This window comes from Gossypium raimondii, chromosome 11 (assembly GCF_025698545.1).
Source record: "Gossypium raimondii isolate GPD5lz chromosome 11, ASM2569854v1, whole genome shotgun sequence".
NCBI lineage: Eukaryota > Viridiplantae > Streptophyta > Magnoliopsida > Malvales > Malvaceae > Gossypium > Gossypium raimondii.
Window position 1 is genome coordinate 3,999,866 of NC_068575.1, and position 20,836 is coordinate 4,020,701.

The 20,836-nt window shown below is 30.9% G+C and overlaps 1 pseudogene; it reads left to right on the plus strand.

The window, feature by feature from the left end:
• Positions 1–11,178: 11,178 nt before the first annotated feature.
• Positions 11,179–19,710, plus strand: LOC105801317 (probable disease resistance protein RF9; annotated as a pseudogene).
• The last annotated feature ends 1,126 nt before the right edge of the window (positions 19,711–20,836 follow it).

The window sequence follows — 20,836 nt, forward strand, 5'->3', positions numbered from 1 at the left end:
TGCCCTACCCATAGATATATACAAAAGTACCCTTGTATCTATAACTTTGGATTTTTTTCAAAGGTTAAACTTTGTCATTAGTCTTTGTACTTTGTGAAAGTTTTTTTTAATCCATCTACTTTAATTTAATTATTTTTAGTTCTTGTACTTTTCAAATTTTAAAATTTCAATCCTCTCCAAATGATAAACTATTAATTTCATTCAATTAAGTTATATTATTTCCCAACTTTGATGCGGGAAACATATTATCATATGTGTAATATCAAGTTAGCTTTTTTTTCACATATTACTCACTAAAAAATTAGTTAATGGATTAATAAAGATCTTTTGCGTCAAGATTGAAATTGCAAAATTCAATAAATATGGGGACTTAGAATGATCTAGTTGGAGAATATGGATTTAATCTATAATTGTGCGCATTGTACAAGACTAGTAATTGAACATAACCAAACTGATTTAACTGCTACTATTTGAGTCAAGATTGAAATTAACCAATTCAAAAAGTACAGGGACTAATAATAGAATTTAACCTTTTTCTCTCTTCTTTTATTATTTTTCTAATTCATGTACTTGTTTTCTCCTTTCTTCTTCCATTTCTTTTCTTAAGTCCTTTAATTTACAGGACATAGTTTTTTTTTCAATTCATTCTTAAGTGAATGGACGTAAAATTATCATTCCGCATTGAATAATTTCAGAGGTTTAAAAAAAAATCCGTTTGTTACGATATTATCAAGTTGTTAGACAACTCAGCTTATTATGTTTTAATGAAATGTTTATTATTGTTGTTCTTATTTGTTGTTGAGATGAAATTGATATTTGAAGTTTGATTCTAGCGGTGTTAAGAGCCGCATCAATTCCTTCATGCACTAGTAATGAAAAATGCAGGGAAAAAAAAATAAAGAATGCAAGGGATGTTTATGTAGTTAGGTTTCCTTAGCTAGAGAAAATAACCATTATCTTAGAACCTCATACAACAAGTGTTTTCAAGCTCTAAAATTGATCAGTTTAGACTTTTCACTTTCATACCTAAGACCTAAACATCTCCCCTAAAAAACGTAAGACTCTAACCAAGTCACACACATGATTATTATAGTATAATTCACTCACAAAATGTCCCTCACTAAACAAATTAAAGTGCTCTCTCTCTCTCTCTCTCTCTCTCTATATATATATATATATATATATAACATATACAAGTCCCCCCATATACAAGTGAATGAGACTTGCTTACATACTAAATCTATTACAATCCATTATCCCTCCAAAAACGCAAGATAAAATACACAAATAATATCTTCTAAATAGCATAAGATAAGGCTTGAATCAACCGGATATCCTTCTTTCTATGGCTTGATTTGATCCAATCCATAAATTAAAGGATGATGATTGCTTCGATCCATTTAAAACAAATCTCCAAAAACTCTTGCTAAGTGAAGTTTGGATATTATGGATGGGTTGACAGATAGCCCAAGATAATAATAAAAACTACTGCATGCCCAAAGATATTTGTTATCAAAATTTGCCAACGCAAATATGACAGTTATCTATGTAGCCAGTGCTACTCCTAGTTAGCACTGGTACAAACTCTCCTTCAAAATGCTTCAACAATCTCCTCTTTTGACAAATTTTTGAACAAACCAGTAATTGACACAGACACACAATACGGGTATGACATGATACATATACGACGACACGATAATTTTTTAAAATTAAGGATACGGGTACAGCAGAACACGACAATAAAATTTAATTTATATATATTATGTTAAAATACTTCATGTAAATGAAAATGTTGATACTTCCCATTAATAAATAATTTTTTTTACATAAAGCTCTCTATCATTACACAAAATATGACATAACATAAGTAATACATTTTCTAAGTTCAATTTCATTAAACAAAATATGTCATAACTCATAACAAAGGTCATTTTCAAGTTCAATCTATACCCCTAATAAAAAGGCTTGTACAAAAAGATGCAAAAAGAGAACACTCTCCAAGTTCAATTCATAGCATTAGCATTTCCAATCTCTTCATCATTGGTAAAAATTACCATCTTCTTGTCCAGTTTATCAAAAGATAAGCTAGCAACTTCAAGAACTCCAGCTCCTTCAAATGAGTCAAATACATTATCTCCAATATCACATAGCTTATCATCTCCTTTGTAATGATGAGTATTTCTTGAAAGCAATTAAAGATTAGTATGCACAAATACTAAATCTATGGCACGTTGAGGACTCATCTTGTTTCTCCTCATTGAGTGGATAAAAGAATATGTGCTTCAATTCCTCTCACAGCAAGATGATGAGTAAGGTTGTCCAAGAAGCTTTTAAGGTTAAATTTTGAAGCAAAGGTATGGAAGCCCCATGAATTAACCTCCAAGACTTAGGCTCTATTCTTTATTGCTTAAAAAAGCACTTCTGACTCTAAAAGTACTTTTGAAAGAAAAGCTGTGCAGAACAAACTGCTTTTGCCTGAAATTTTTAGCTTTTCAGAAATGCTTTTCAAAAGTACTTCTGAAAAGGAGAAGCTAAAAATTTTAGCTTTTCCTCTCTCAAAATTACTTTTGGTGCTTAATTAATTACTTTTCACCCTTCCAATAACGTAGTACTTTCCTTTTTTTCTTGGTGCTTAATTACAAATGTGTTAAAATTATTAATTAAAAATTAAAAATATTTTTTAAAATACTAATTACAAATATTTAATGGTTAATATTTAAATATTTAAAATATAGTTTATATATTCTAATTAAATTTTATAGATAATTAATATTTATTGCTTAAAAATATTTAAAATTTATATTTCATATATTAAAATATTAACAACAAGTTATAATAATTTTTTTATATTCTTACTAAAATATAATAATATTAACTAATTTAAATATGATTGAAATGCATATTTATTACTTGATAATAACATGTCTAAAATGGACATTTTATTTCTCAAAAGCACTTTTTGGCAGCAATGCTAAACACTCAAATTTTAAACCAAACTTTTCAAAAGCACTTTTCCACAACACTTTTCAAAAACACTTTTCAAAAGCATCGCCAAACTAGCCCTTAAGATCCAAAAGTCATCTATCTTGTAGTGAATCAAAATTATCAAGTGCTCTCGAAAATCTAGCAAATTCTTGAAAACCATCTTCCTTTCCTTGGTAGAAGGAAAATATCTTCTTCAACACTAGTTCATTTCCTCTGAGATTTCTACATCCTTATATAGAGGAAGGCAATTTGGTACTTCATCAAACCATTCACTACAATAATACCTATGTAAACAAATATAATCAAATTTTATTAATTTATAATAAGTAAAAAAATAAAGATATATTTTATTTTATAATAACAAATTAAAATTTACCTCGGATTCAATGAATGAGCCATGCAATAAAGTGATGTACTACTCTTAGTCCACTAATCAATAAGAATATCATACACCACTTCACAAAATATTGATCTTTCATCTCCTTTCTTTCCTTCATGCTTATAAATGTTTGTCTTCACTTTTCAATCATTTCATCCTTCATCTCATAAATTAAGTGAAGAGTTATTAGTTTAAAAGTTGTGTTAATTTTACAAAAAAATTACTAAAATCTGTAATCTATCTATAATCTATATAAAAGTATGATTTATAATTGCTCCTCGCAATCTTTTTAGTTGATCTATTTTTAATTTCTCCTATTAAAATAGCCTTAAAACTTAGTACAATAAAACTCTCTAATTTATAATTAAAGGGATTACTTGATTATAAGATTTTAAAAAAATTGACCCTACTCTTTATTGGGCCAATATTGTTATTTATTAATAAAAATATAAATTTATAATTTTTCTTATAATTTTATAATTTTTAAATTTTAAAAAGGCTTACTTGATTTTTAAATTTTTTTCCTAATGCCTTTTTGACCCTTTAGCTTTATTAATTTCAAAATTTTTAACTTACTTCAAATAAAAGAGTAGGGTCAAATTGAATAAATATATAAAGGTTGAGAGTTAAATTTGTTATTATATCTTGTACATAAACTCCAAATTTTAATTTGAATCTAATTTATGGTAACTAATTTATCTATTTTTAATAAAATTAAAATATAGTAAAAAATTTTGTGATACTTTTACCTATATCATATTAATAGATAAAACGAAATAATTAACAAAATGGTTAATGGTGAAAATTTCTAATTGAGTAAAAAAGCACTAATAATTTATTGATTTTAATGAAGGGGTCTCATTTATAGAAACGTGTCTTTTCCCTCCCCGCTCAACATTCAATTAATTTTAATTATATTATCCTTAATCTTCACTCTACTCTTTTAAAATATATAGCGATTCTCACTTTAAAATTGTAATTAGTGTTTACCTCTTTAATGATCTATAAAACATAAAAGATTAGTTATTAGACTCGTTCTAATGAATATATTTGAGAAATCAAAAATAGTAAACTAAGGGTGAGTTTGAATAAGCGGTGCATTTACTTGCAATTAGTGTTAAAATAACAATAACAGTGAGATTAAATATTATAACAATACTGTAACGTGAAATAAGAAGTTATTGGAAAATTATTCCATACATTATCTATAGAAATTATTAAATTTTACAAGTGAATTGAGGATTTGACAAATATATAATTTAAAATATATATAAATAAATAAATCAAAAGTCTTCCAAAACCTGAGTTGGCACCAAAATAGTAGCATTGGAGACATCAAAAACATCCACAATTAATGGAAAGACCAACAACAAAAAACCAAATTGACCAAACAATATATCTCCACCACTAAAACAACCTTGCCTACAACTAGGGGTGAGCAAAACTCGATTCGACTCAAAAAAATCGAAAAAAAATTCAAATTTCGAGTTAAACGAATCGAGTTATTCGAATCAACTCGAATTTTTTTTTTCAAATTTCGAGTTGAGTTTTCGAATTTGAATAACTCGAATAATTTGAATAATTCGAATATCAAACTATAATATTTTACATTTTTACCCCAAACTTCCAAACCTTTCCCTCAAAACTTTTACTCCTTCGCACTTTCCCCCCAAAACTTTTACTCCCCTCCCCTCCCAACCCCCCAATCTAACCAAAATTCATTTCCCACCAAAATTTTACTCTCCCATTTACTTTTTCTCAAAATTTTACTCCCAAAAACCCTCAAAACCTTTTATTTTCCCCCAAAATTTTTACTCCCTCCCACTTTTCCCCGAAAACTTTTATTCCCTTCCCATCTCACCTCCCATCTACCCCAAACCCTCCCCCCTCCAATTTTTTTTAATATTTTCCTTCCAAAATTTTACTCCCCCTACTTACTTTCCCTCAAACTTTTATTCCCCAAAACTTTTTATTTTCCCCCTAAACTTTTACTTCTCATCCTTTACTCTCAAATAAAAAATCAAAATTATCTAAAAAAATCACTAAACATAAATAGTAATAATTGTATTTATATCTACTATTTATATTATTAAAATAAATTTCACATTTTATATTATTTATATTATTGAATTGTTTAGTTATATTGAATATTTATATTAAAATTGAATTATTAATTATGCCATAAAATATTCGTGTTAAAATTTTATATTGGTATCAATTTCACATTTTATTTTTAAAATAACTTTTATTAAAAAAATCATATTTTTACATTTAATATATTTTATAATTCCAAAATACATAGTGACAAGAATATGAAGATAATTGAAACAACTAAGCAAGCAAAGAAGCTAACCAGTATATAAAAAATTAATAAATAACTTATGAGGTGATGAAAGTTAATAAAAAATTTGATTAAGGTGGACAAATTTTATTAAGATGGGTGACAGCGGTTATAAGGACCCAAAATTATTTTTTAAAATTTAACTCGAACAAATATATTCGATTCGATTCGATTCAAATTCCATCTCACTCGACTCGATTCGAGAAAACTTCAAATAAAGTTAGGATGATAAAATGAGATTTGAAAACTCGGTTAACTAGAAAATTTTTTATTCGATTCGATCGAATGCTCACCCCTACTTATAACCATGGATAAAGCCATCCCTCAAAGTTGAACTGCACCAATAATCCAAAACTGTCGCAGAGATCCAACACCGAGATTCAAATCAACCAAGTAAAAATCACAATCCAAAATTCAACGGAGAACAACCAAAATAACACCACACACTCAATTGAACCAAATACAAAGAACACTCCAAACTTCAATATCCACATTCTCTCCTCCAATCCAAGAAATACCCACCACAAACTCTGATCCAAAAGCGATGCACAATACACAAAAGAACAATAAATAACTCTTATCTTCATCACTCATAAAAACATGGAACCTCAACAAAACTTAAAATCATATCTCCGCTAAAGAATGGATCATAGTTTTAGATAGAGTCATCCTTACGAACGTAACAACTTCACTTCACGAAACATGAAAACGCATCTTATAGCTTTAAAGTTTACCAGTTAATCTATCCATCTCAAGTTGAACTAAATCATTGATAACTTCCTCATCATAATTTCTGTCTTCCCTAAGACCTAACATTTTACCTAATTCCCAAGTTTCTATGGCCTCTTTCAAAATTACTTTCTTACCATTCTTGAAATCAGAAACCGAAAGCGATTTAATGGCAAATATCTTTAACGATGTTGTACAAGCCAAAATCTAGAATGACCCTTTTTCTAAACTGGTGATATCATCGTTAAAGGGCTCAACAATGTAGTTCGTCCCATCCTGTAATATCTCTCATTGAGCTCATTAGGATCATATCCATATCCTTTTCTTTTGTAGAGCCCAAAATCAAATTATTACCTAATTAATTGATGGAGGACGGACTCTTTTTGGAGACGTTTTTAAAATGTCCTTCGTCAGACAGTCAGATTCGGTTCACTGACAATTAATGGTATTGTTTCTGAAAGAGGGTTTCGTCTCCTGTGCTTTGTCGAGAGTCAGCATGCCACAAGTGATTGCCCTAAAGGCTTAGTTTACAAAGCTCAAGTGGTACCATATGCCCTAACAAATGACCTATATAACATAGGTGAGGAGTTCAAACCCCACCCAAGACGAACTGCTCATGTTGCTTCTCTTTCTATCTGTCTTCCTCTCATTTTCTTAACCGTGTCATTTTGATGTATTATTTGGATGTGTTTTGCCTTGATCTATTTTGTTGTGTTCCTGTGATGTTAATACATAGATTTTAAGGTTTTAAGCGCAACATAAATATTGTGATTAGTAATTTGAGTAAGGAATACTTACAACAAACGGAACAGCCAAAAAAAAAAATGAAAGACTTAGCCCCAACTGATTTGATGAAACTCTGATTGCTTCAACGGTCCATACATCTAGCATTAGCCAAGCACACCATGATTAAGTTTTTAATTTAAATTTGATTCTAATATATATATATATATAAATTAAAAAATAAAATATTAAAATGATATATAAAAATCTAAAAAAAATTTAAAATTATATTGTGCGATTGTTGAAACCGTCGAAAATAAATTCCTACTCAAAATAATTTTACAAATAGCAGTGAATAGGATCAAATCCATAGAAATTGGTGATTCTGTGTTTAATCAATAAAAATAAAAATGATGGGAGATTTTTATAAAACTAAAATAAAACTAGAACTAAACAAAATTAAATTTCAAACCTAGTAAAAAACCAATAATCAAAAGTTGGAGAGAAAATCAATAAGGTGAAACTTTGGCCAAAGGTAAAATCCTGGTTTGATTCATGAATTTTATCATTGAAGAAAGCATGATTTTCAGTGTGCTTTAATAAATTGATTATAGTTTCCAATAATCATCTAGCAACTAATTTTTTTACTTTTTAATAATTTAGAAAACCGTAATTAATTAATTGATTAACCAATACTAACACTACAAACATTAGTTGATGGACTAACGCTTTCACTACCACTAGCACTTTGAGAAGAAGTCGCGGTTAAAAACTTAAAATATTAACAAAATGAAAAAGAAAAATCAATTTATGCTTCAAAGTAACATGAAATTATTTAACTATATAACACTATAAAATATATAATAAAATAAAAATAACCCATTCAAAAACATAAAAGAAATGCTAAACATACCTACTTTGGAGCCTTGAAATTAAGTTATGACGGAAATTTTGAAGTTGTTTAAAGCGTCATTTAAATATTACAATTTTTTAAATATTTATAAATTATATTGAGATAATAATTTAATTTCATTTATTCAAAATTATGTTATTAATCCAAATAATGTATTGAGGTAACATTTGGTATTGGTTAAATTAACCTAGCGAGGTAACATTTAATAATTCACTTGGTGTTGATGTTGTGAGATAATAATTTTATTCATTCATAATCATGTTACTATAATCCAATTGATATACTAACATTACATTTACTAGTGGTTGAATTAATCCAATTGATGTAATGATGATTTAGGGTTTGGTAATCCAATTGCTATAGTGAGATATAAAATCCATTTGATGTAATGAGATCGTAATTTAATTTAATCACTTTGTTATTGGTTGAATTAATCTATTTAATGTAGTAAATGCTATTGGTTGAATTAATTTAGTTGATGTAGTGGGGTAACATTTGCTATGACTTGATTGAATTCAAATGACATAATAAGGTGGTTTGTCATTCCAATTGGTGTAGTAAGATATTTAATAATTTAATTGCTGATAATTTACTTTCATTTATTCACAATCATATTATTAAAATATCATAATCTAATTTAATCTTAATTAATTAAAATATTTTGAGCTAACGTTCGTATAAATCAAATGTTATTATTTGTGGGTAAATTACACTCATGGTCACTTTTGTTTACTTCAGGTTACGTTTTAGTCACTTATGTTTGAAATGTTACGTTTTAGTCACTTATGTTATCGTGTTGTAACATTTTAGTCATTGAGCCATTAATTGTCGTTAACGATTATAACGGTAAGCTAATGTATAGCATTAAATCATCATTTCAAACAAAAAATTAGGTTAAATTATACAATTGGTCCCCATAATTTTTTTCATTTTGAGCAATTTAATTTTTTCTTTTATGTTCTTTTAACTTTTTTTCATTAATTTCCATTCTCTTCGCTTCTCCCTCTATTTTCCTACCTTCTCCATTTCTTTCAACATATCAGGAAGTCGAATTGGCAGTGAAGAAAAAAGCATGGTATGGGTTTATGGGTTTTGGTTATAGGCAATTATGGTTTTCGACTTATTTCTTCACTGCCAATTCGGCTTCTTGATATGTTAAAAGAAATGGAGAAGGTAAGAAAATAGAGGGAGAAACAAAAGATAATGGAAAATAAAGAAAAAAAATTAAAGAACATAAAAAATTTATATTGCTCAAAATGAAAAAATATGGGGATCGATTGTATAATTTATCCTAAAATTTTTGTTTGAAATGATGATTTAACGTGCCACGTCAACTTATCGTTACACTGTTAGCGACAATTAATAGCTCGGTGACTAAAATGTTACAACACGATAACATAAATGACAAAAACGTAACATTTCAAACATAAGTGACTAAAATGTAACCTAAGGTAAACAAAAGTGACCATGGGTGTAGTTTATCCTATTATTTGTATTAATAGTTACGTATTTATTGATAAAAAAGTTATGTAATTTAATCTAAAAATTATTATTTTTACTTATATGATTGATGTAATTAACTAATAATTTGGATAAATATTATGAGTTTATATGAATTAAATGTTATTCGTCTAATCTCTTTCTTTATTTGGCGTATCCCGTGCGTATCTACAAACATATGTCTATATTGGATACTTGTGCGACACCGCTATGATGATTATTTCGCTGTATCGGTGCTTTATAGTTTACAAGTTTAGATCGACACGAACAAATTTTCATACTCGAAGCACGTTTTGACAGCTCTTAAAACAACGTCAAAGAAAAATACTGATAAATGAAAATGTGCTTCTTCTCTGCCTATAGTGTTGCCTGTGTCAATAGTAACTGGGTTGCCATGTAACTCACCATGTTGAAATATACATGTGCTACTACAGAATTGCCATGTGATGTTTCTGCAGTTCCAATTGGGCTGTCATGTGATGTTCAAATACACATGTGCTACAATCTGGAGTTGACTTAAATTTTAGTGGGGCCCATCGTTCTCCTAGTAATATTTTATATGTTGAGAATTCAAGTGGTTGACGTGATGAAGAAAGGCAAAATATATGCCGTGATTCACTCCAGAAAGCAAGTGCATCTGATAAATCGCAATTGCCAGTTGATGACTAATAGCTATGCCTTCCCATCCCATTCTTACAAACAGGGCTCAAAAAGGGATTTTTAAATCCACTTTGTTCTTCTTCGATTCATCACATGTTGTATAGATATATGTTGTCCATTGTCAAACTAATGTTTGCAAATTAGTTTTTTATAAATAATTATATTATTTTTAAAAGATAATACTGTTTTTTTTTTTTTTACTTTTCACTTTATATAATTGTGGAATAATCAAATTCAATATTAGTGTAAAATCTGTCAATGCATTACCATAAATATAAAGTTCAATTGAAAAATTTGGGATTGGAATAATAAATTTATTTTGAAAGTCATATAATAATTGGAGGATTCCATTAAAGAATTGTCTACGCGAATGATTAATGGAGATGGGAAATAAAAATATATGGAAGTTATACAACTTTACAGTTAAAGGTCAAATTTTGCTACTAGTCCATGTATTATGTGTCTATTAAATTTCTTAAGTTAAACTATTTTATTTTCAAAATCTTTTACAATAAAATATTATTACATAAATAATAACTTATTAGCTGATATTTCCAAATAATACTAAAAAATCATGGTATTTAAGAAAATGAATTTAACAATCATAGTTTGAATCAAGATTAAAATTTCAAATTTAAAAGTATATTGATTAAAAAGAATCAAATTAGAGAATAAAGACTTAATTCACAACCTATGCATAGTACAATATTAATAGAAATTTTTTATCTAACATATTTAACCAGTACCGTTTGACCAAATTGACCTAAAGTCTCAAAATTTGAAAAGTACAATACTAAAATTGACCAAATTAGAAGGATTAAATCCACAAATTTCTCAAAATATATGGACTAGTAGCACAATATGACCTAAATAAAATTACTCAGTCTTCCTCCAACTTGGTTTCCAGTTAAATAGGACTGGCTGTTGCTACTTCTTTCTACACTTCACAATAAAGTCTTTCTTTTTTCTTTTCACGCTCGCTAGAATTGAAATTATAGAAAGATTACATTTTGAGAAATTAATTTTCAGAACAATCTATGGATTTCTCTGCTGTGTCTTATGCTCTCGAAACAATCGACAAGTTAACACAAGAAGTTACATCCTTGTGGGGCGTCGATGAACAAGTTGAGGGCTTAGCAAGTGAGCTGAGATGGATGCAAAGCTTCTTGAAAGTGGCAGACGCAAGAAGAGTTGATCATGAGGTGATACGTACCACCGTTGTTGAGATCAGAGAGTTGGCCTACGATGCTGAAGATGTGATCGAGACGTTTTCCCTCAAAGTTGCTTCCAAAAGGAAAGGTGGATTTTCAAATTCCATCAAAAGATCCGCTTGTTTCCTCAAGGAGGGATGTCTGCTCCACCAGATCAAGTCAGAGATAGAGAAAATCACAGCCAGAATCAAAGTATTGACTCGACAAATGAAGACGTATGATGTATCAAAGTTAGGTGTTGATGGAGAAGGACCAAGTTCTTCAACTGAAAGGCGGGAGGCAAGGCGGCCTTATCCTCATGTTATGGATGATAACATTGTTGGATTGGGTAAGGGTATTGAGAAACTGGTCTCAGTTCTTGTCGATGAGGAAAGCGAATGCAAGGTTCTCTCCATATGTGGCATGGGTGGTCTGGGGAAGACCACTCTTGCCAAGAAAATATATAGTCAAAGCAAAGTTGTTGGTCATTTCAAACACTTGGCTTGGGCATACGTTTCTCAAAACTGTCAAAAAAGAAAAGTATGGGAAGACATTTTATCTGATTTTAACCTCTTAAGTGAAGCTGACAAGAAGATGAAGGTTGAAAAATTATCGGAGAAGTTATCTAGTTTCTTGGAGGAAATAAATGTTTGGTGGAACTCGATGATATTTGGAACACCGAGTCTTGGGATAGCTTAAAACCAGCTTTTTCAGTAAGGGAGACGAGAAGCAAGATATTGCTCACCTCTCGGAACAAAGAGATAGTTTACCATTCTGACAAAAAAGGTTTCCTGTATGAGTTGCAGTGTCTAAACTACCAACAAAGCTGGGAACTATTTCAAAAGACGGTCTTTCCCCCAACTAATTTTCCGGGTAATATGTTCATTGATTTCATAATAGTGACATTCTATTTTTTTTAACTATAAAAATTCTGTAAAACTAGTTGATTTAATATTATAAATCAATTATAGGGAATTATTAAATTAACTTTCATTAAAATCAAAATCTTGATTCATTAAAGAAAGATAGGAGGAGCAATCATAACACGTTTGTAGTAAAAAAAAATACCTACTTTTAGATTATTACTTGAATTATTAATTAAAAATCTACTTTTAGATTATTACTTGAATACAAATCCAACTATAAAATATCTTTATAATTTGTATTTATAATTTGTTTATATAAAAGCTCGTATTATGATTGCTGCTCATAATATTTTTAATTTATCTCCTTTCTAATTTCTCCTACTAAAATAAAGCCTTAAAACATAGTACAATATAACTTTCTAATTTCTCATTTTACTACAATCATTAGGCTCAAGTTGTTATTTACTAAAATGTTAAATTGTTAAATTGTTAAATTGTTAACACATAGTACAATAAACATTTTATTTATTTTTAATAACTTTTCAAATTGTTAAATTGGTGATAATATTGTGGTTAATTACTAAAATGTAATGTTGTGGGTAACTTGCATTGCATCCTGCTTCACTAATTATTTGAAATTGTTTAAGATGTCAATGTTGTGTGGTTAATTACTAAACTGTAGTCTGGTTTTGAAGTTATCACTGATTTTTTTGAAACTTGGTTTTGGTATTCTACAGGCTATAAAATTGATGCGAAAATGCAGGAGTTGGGAGAGGACATGGTTAAACACTGTGCAGGGCTTCCATTAGCCATCATTATATTGGGAGGAATTTTGGCTACAAAGTATACTTCATTAACTGAATGGCGGAATGTATCAGCAAATTTGAAATCATACTTGAACAACGATAAAGGTGAAGTACTAAGAGATGTGTTGGCATTAAGTTATGATGATTTGCCTCCCTATTTAAGACCATGTTTTCTTTATTTAAGCCACTTTCCGGAAGATTATGAGATACCTGCGGATAGATTGATTCAGTTATGGGTTGCCGAAGGTATTGTTTCATCAAAGCAAGAAGAAGGAGAGGGAAGGGCAAATAGCGGAAGATGTGGCTGAAGGTTATTTGCTGGAGCTTGCAGAAAGATGTATGATTCAAGTACGAGAAAGAGACATTGCAACCTTAAAGATGAGAAGTTTTCAGATGCATGATCTAATGAGAAATCTTTGCTTGTTGAAGGCGAAACAAGAAAAATTCCTCTATATTGCTGATCAGTCAAATGTGTGTCAGTTATCCACAACCGGGAGGGATCGCAGAGTTTCTGTACACAAATTTTTTTGGATACAGTGCATTAAAAGTCCACGTCTTCGATCACTTTTGTTCTTTGAAGAGTTTGTGCCGAGCGAGGAAATGGAAAAGGTTTTGCCATTGACAATGCTAAGCTACTTCAACAACCACGAAGGTGAAAGTTTCAATCCACTGGTTTGGTTTGCCGCAGTTTTATGTTTTAGTGTGTTAACTACTAAATTGAGGGGAATTTGGAAATATATGTTCAATAATTTTAATTTTCTTAGAGTCTTAGATTACGAAAGAGGAGGAGTTGCAGGATGCAAGTTACCCAATGACATTGGTAAACTCATCCATTTAAGATTCTTGAGATTAAGGGGTCTGGACTTCTTGAGTTCAAAGTTGCCATCATCTCTAGGCAACTTAAGGTGCTTGCAAACATTAGATTTAAGAATAGAAAGCGAATGGTCAAACTCTATTCATGTACCTAACGTGTTATGGAGGATGCAGCAACTAAGGCATCTATATCTCCCCCAGCAATGTAGTCGTAAAACAAAGTTGAAGTTGGGTACGTTGAAAAACCTCCAAACACTTGTCAACTTCAACACCAAGAATTGTTATGTAAAGGATCTTATCAACATGACAAACCTTAGAGAGTTGGAGATTCGAGGGTCCTTCAATATTGAAGATTTTAGCACGGAGGAGTTGGACAAGAATCCACCTATCATCCAAAGTAAATATATTCATTCCTTGTCTATTATCAATGATGAAGGAAGAATAGATCCAAGACATTTGGCACACCTCCTTTTGAGTTGCGAAAACATTTCTAAGTTGAGGTTAGATGTGGAGATAAGAAGGTTACCAGAGTACCACTGCTTGTCTTCAAATCTCGCTTACATGAAGTTGAGAAGGTGCAAGCTTGAGGAAGATCCAATGCCTGTAGTTGAATGATTAAGAAAATGATAAAGAATATAATGGAGAAGAGAAATAAATTTTGTATGGAAAAATTCTTTCAAATAAGCTTTTTATTTCAATCACACAAGTTAATAATTCTTCATCACATACAACTCTTTATATAGGAGTTGTAAGTGACTATTCATCTATATCACTATATGCTAGGAGTTGTGACTATTCATGCATGAGTGTATCCTTTCATATTCAAGTCTCTTCACTCTTCATAATGTGTGTAACTTTTCATCTTCAAGTCTCTTCACTATTCATATTCAAGTCTCTTCACTCTTCATAATTTTTCATAATTTATTTGTGCAAGGTTAATTTAATTATGTGCCAACAATGCCTCCCTTAAATTAAACTTGCTTTGAACTCCCAACATTTCAACATTTTTCTTGAAGACTTATCCACTTAGAGGCTTTGTGAAGATATCAGCCATCTGATCTTCCATCTTGCAATATTCAACTTGAACATCACCATTATTCACTAGTTCCCTCAAGAAGTGATATCGAATGCGAATGTGTTTTGTCCTTCTATGAAGAACTGGATCTTTTGTGACCAAAATAGTAGAACTATTGTCACAAAACAAAATTGTTGACTTGCTCTGCTTCTGCTTAAGACTTTCTAAAATTCCACGTAACCAAATCAATTGACATCCTGCATAAGATGCAGCGATATATTCAGCTTCTGTAGTCGAAAGCGCCACAACTGATTGTTTCTTTGAGCTCTATGAAACTGCACCACTACCAAGGTGAAAAACATAACCAGAAGTGCTTCTGCTATCATCAATGCTTCCTGCTAAATCACTATCCGTATAACCAATGAGATCAACTAATGTATTAGCTTTATAGAAAATTCCATAATCAATGGTTCCCTTCACATATCTCAATATTCTCTTGGCAGCCTCCCAGTGATTGGAGTAAGGTTTCTCCATGAATCTACTTACCAAGCTAACAGCATACACGATGTCAGGCCTTGTCGAAGTCAGATACATCAACTTTCCAACCAAACTTCTGAATATGGTGGAATTGACTAGCTTTCCTTCACCCTCTTTAGATAACTTCAGACCTGTAATGCATGGAGTAGAGACTGGATTCGCATTTTCCATCTTGAACCTTTTTAGAACTTCCTTTGTGTAGCTCTCTTGTGAAATAAAAATTCCTTTCTCAGATTGATGAACTTTAATGCCCAGAAAATGATGAAGTTCTCCCAAATCTGTCATCTTAAATTCTGCCATCATTCAGTGCTGAAATTCTTTCAATATCTTCACATCATTTCCTGTGAAGATAAGATCATCAACGTAGAGACTTACAACCATGAATCTTCCTTGAGAATTGTCTTTGATGTAGAGAGTATGCTCATATGGACATTTTTGGAATCCACACTTCTGAAAATAAGAATCGATGCGGCTGTACCAAGCTCGGGGTGATTGCTTTAACCCGTACAAAGCTTTCTTCAACTTGTAAACTTTTTCTTCTTCTCTTTTTTTGACAAACCCTGGTGGTTGATCAACATAGACTTCTTCTTTGAGAACACCATTCAAAAACGCAGATTTTACGTCCATTTGGAACATTTTCCAATTGTTTTGGGCAGCAAGAGAAATAAGTAACCGGACTGTCTCAAGTCTTGAAACTGGAGCAAATACCTCTGTAAAATCTTCTCCTTCCTTTTGCTTGTATCCTTTTGCAACCAGCCTTGCCTTATACTTGTTGATAGAGCCATTTGGATTCATCTTTGTCTTGTACACCCATTTGACTCCAATTGAATTCTTATGCGGTGGCAAATCTGTAAGCTCCCATGTATCATTGTCTTCAATTAAGCAAATCTCTTCTTTCATGGCTTTCCTCCATATTTCTTCTTGATATACATCATCAAAAGAAATTGGATCTTCTCCTGCAAAGAAGGCAAATGATACAGCATTATTTTGCACAACTTCATCAGTTACATCATATAACTCTTGGATGCTTCTCGTTTTTCAGATCGGGCTAGATGAAGAAGAATTTGATGAAGAACTTGGGGAAGCAGGAGGATTTTTTGCTTGAGCATCATCTTCAACATTCTCAATTACTGCCTCTTCTTCTTCTTCTTCAAATTCAAAAGGAAAAATTGGCAAATTTTCCTTTTCAACTTCCATATCTTCAAACATGGAATTTTTATCAAACCGAACATCTCGGCTTATCACAATCTTCTTTGTCACCGGATTGTACAACTTGTATGCCTTACTTCTTTCACTATAACCAATGAAAATGTATTTCTCTGACTTGTCATCCAACTTGCTTCTCATTGCATCTGGAATATGAGAGTAAGCAACACTCCCAAATACTCTAAGATGACGAACACTAGGCTTTGTACCATACCATGCCTCATGTGGTGTGCAATTCTCCAAGCTTCTTGTCGGTGATCTGTTGATAAGATAAACTGCACAGGAAACAGCTTCAGCCCAAAATCTTCTTGATAACCTCTTCTTCTTAAGAAGACATCTAGCCATTTCCATAATTGTTCTATTCTTTCTTTCACACACACCATTTTGCTGAGGTGTATGGCGGACTGTCATTTCATGCCGGATGCCACTATCTCGGCAATATTTCTCAAATTCTTTTGAAAAATATTCACCTCCACGATCTGTCCGTAAGGTGTTAATTTTCAGTCCAGTAAAGTTCTCCACTTTTGCCTTGAAATCTTTAAATCTCTAAAAAGCCTCTAATTTTTCTTTTACACAGTACACCCATAACTTTCTTAAGTAATCATCAATGAAAGAGATAAAGTAACGATTACCTCCCAAAGATGAAACTGTCATTGGACCACAAAGATCTGAGTGAATAAGTTGCAATGGTCTTCTTGCTTTCCACGATGATTGAAAAGGAAAAGCAATTTTGTGTTGCTTTCCAAGTTGACATGCTTCACAAATATCATCAAGTCGATTGATTTTTGGTAAACCTCTGACCATCATCTTCCTTGAAAGCATCTCCAAATTTCCATAGTTCAAATATCCATATCTATCATGCCATAACTTTGAAACTCCTTTATGAGCACCAATAAAACAAGACATATTCTGATTTTGAAGGGTGAGAGAGAAAAGATTATTTGATGCCACTCCAACTCTAGCAACAACCTGATTTTTCTTTGATAAATAGCAAGCCATGTCACGAAAATGAATATCATACCCCTTCTTCAAAAGATGCCCAACGCTAAGCAGATTATTTTTAAGACCAGGAACAAAATAAACTTCAGACATTTTCTCTACCTTTCTTGCTTTGTTTTGAACTCCAACTCACCAACACCGCTAACTTTGTAAGCCTTTCCATCTCCTACTTTTACTTCTCCACAATCAGATTCAAAGAACTTCGAAAATAAATTTTTGTTACCTGTCATATGCTTGCTAGCACCATTGTCTATGTACCAGATATCATCAATCTCTCCACCATGAGACACGAGCAACAAAGTTCCTTGCTTTTGCTCTTGATTATTTTGTACTATATTAGCTTCATTTTTCTCTTCTTTCTTGTACCAGCATTCACTTGCCAAATGACCAGGTTTGTGGCAATGATAACATTCCAAATAGCCACGACCTCTTCCTCTTTGATTTCCACGTCCACGTCCTCTTTGTGATCCTCTAAAATTCTAACTTTGGTTGGCTTCTTTCCATCCATTCTCCGTGCTTGCATTTTCATCTCTTTGATGAGCATTTGAGCCTCTTCCTCTAAAATTTCTTCCTCTTCCACGATCTCTCCCTCTTTGATTTTTAAATTCTCCTTTCTTCTCATTTAGAGACAACTTTGACTGGAGTGCTTGATCTAGATCTACTTCCTTCTTCTTCTTGTTTAATCTTTCTTCATGGGCTTGCAACGAACCTGTGAGTTCATCAATAGTCATAGTACTCAAGTCCTTTGATTCTTCAATGGCTACCACAATGTAGTCAAATCTAGAATCCAAAGAACGGAGGATTTTTTCAACACCACGACTATAATCCATAGTTTCACCATTTCTTTTTAATTGGTTGACTATGGACAAAACTCGTGAACAGTAATCAGAAACTGATTCCGACTCTGTTTTTTGCAATCTTTCAAACTCCCCTCGAAGAGTTTGCAACCGAACTCTTTTCACCTTTTCATCTCCTTTGAAAGAATTTTGTAAAATATCCCATGCTTGTTTTGCCGTGGTGGCACAAGCTATTTTTTCCCAAGCTGCTTCATATGATTGAACTCCTTGATATATCCAAAATAAGGCTTGTTGATTTTTCTTCCTTGATTTTCTTAAACTCTCTTTCTGAACTTGTGTTAATCCCTCCTCCTCTTCAGCCTCAACTTCATTGTAACCTTTTTCAACAATCTCCCAAACTTCTAGAGATCCAAGAAGAGCCTTCATTTGGATACTCCATTTGCCATAATTTTCTTTGGTTAATTGGGGAACGGAAGAAAGAGGAATAGAATTGTTCATTTCGATCGAACAAGGCTCTGATACCAATTTGTAGTTGAATGATTAAGAAAATGATAAGGAATATAATGGAGAAGAGAAATAAATTTTGTATGGAAAAATTCTTTCAAATAAGCTTTTTATTTCAATCACACAAGTTAATAATTCTTCATCACATACAACTCTTTATATAGGAGTTGTAAGTGACTATTCATCTATATCACTATATGCTAGGAGTTGTGACTATTCATGCATGAGTGTATCCTTTCATATTCAAGTCTCTTCACTCTTCATAATGTGTGTAACTTTTCATCTTCAAGTCTCTTCACTATTCATATTCAAGTCTCTTCACTCTTCATAATTTTTCATAATTTATTTGTGCAAGGTTAATTTAATTATGTGCCAACAATGCCAACACTTGTGAAACTGCCTAACTTAAGGATTCTTAAATTCCATCAAAAAGCTTTTGAAGGAAAGGAAATGTTTTGCTGTGGACAAGCTTTTGCTAAACTTGAGTCTCTAAGCCTTAAGGAGCTGAACTTTCTGGAGGAGTGCAAGGTGAGTGAAGGAGCCATGCCTTGTCTTCGGCGATTGGAGATACAAAAATGCAGACAACTAAAAAAGCTTCCAGATGGACTAAGGTTCATTGCGACCCTCCAAGAACTGAAGGTTGAATCAATGCCAAAGACATTCAAGGATAAAGTGGAAGAAGGGGGAGAAGATTTCTGCAAAGTCCGACATGTTCCTTCTATCATATTGCAAGACCGTTTCTGGTAGTGATTATGATTAATGCCAGGTAATTCATAATCTTTGTTTTAGGGAATACTTAACCCTTCTGTTTATATATAAAAACTGGAGATTTGAATTTGTCTTGTATTTCTTTATAGGTTGTGGATTCTATTGTTGTTCAGGTAAGATTGTTAAAAAGTAAAATGATTTGAGACATCTCAAAAGATAGCATGTAAATGACATAAATAGCCCTAAGTGTTGTAATTTATATAATAAAATGAACTACACACGTAAAAACTATTACAAACACATTTTGTTATATAAAATCTAAGATAAAATTGAAACCCAATACCAAAAACCAAATTATTCCTCTAAATTGTATCAATGTGACAATCTTTGGAAAATAATTTAAAAATAAAACAAGCTTTGCAAAATATTGACATCAACTATAATTTAATACGTAATTATAACATAAACTTTAATTTAGTGTAATTTTATACATAAAATTTTGATTTGATTTGATCTAATTCTTATAAATTATTAACACAATTATTGATATAACATAATTTTATGTTTATACATTTCATATATAAATAATTATATTTATCTAATATAAAAATAAATTGATTGATTTATTTCTTTAAATATGTACGATTAAATCAAAGTTAAAGTTTCAAGTATAAATTTGAATCAAAATTATAGTTTTGCATGCATAATTGCACTAATTTAAAGTTCATGTATACAGTTGCACATTAAATTAAAATTGTGTATAACTTTGAGACTCGTTCCTTATAAAATATGACCAAATACGAAAAATATCATTAACACGATATGTATAAAAGAATATAACAAACTAAACATAAAATGATTTACTAATGTTAAGAAATTTATATTACTGATGAACACGAAGAGAACATAAAATAATTAAAATACATTATATAAAAAAACATGGTTTTGATTAAAATATACAAACGTGTTAAAATCTACTCTATTATTTAAATATGTGATTGAATTAGTGTTATAAATCAATTTGATATTAATTTAATTAATGAAATTATTAAAATAATCTTACATATCTTTAAAAATTAGGGTAATGCATTTTGATACATATACTTTTATAAAATGTTGAATATAATACCTAATACTATATATTTTTCTTTTGAACCTCTAATTC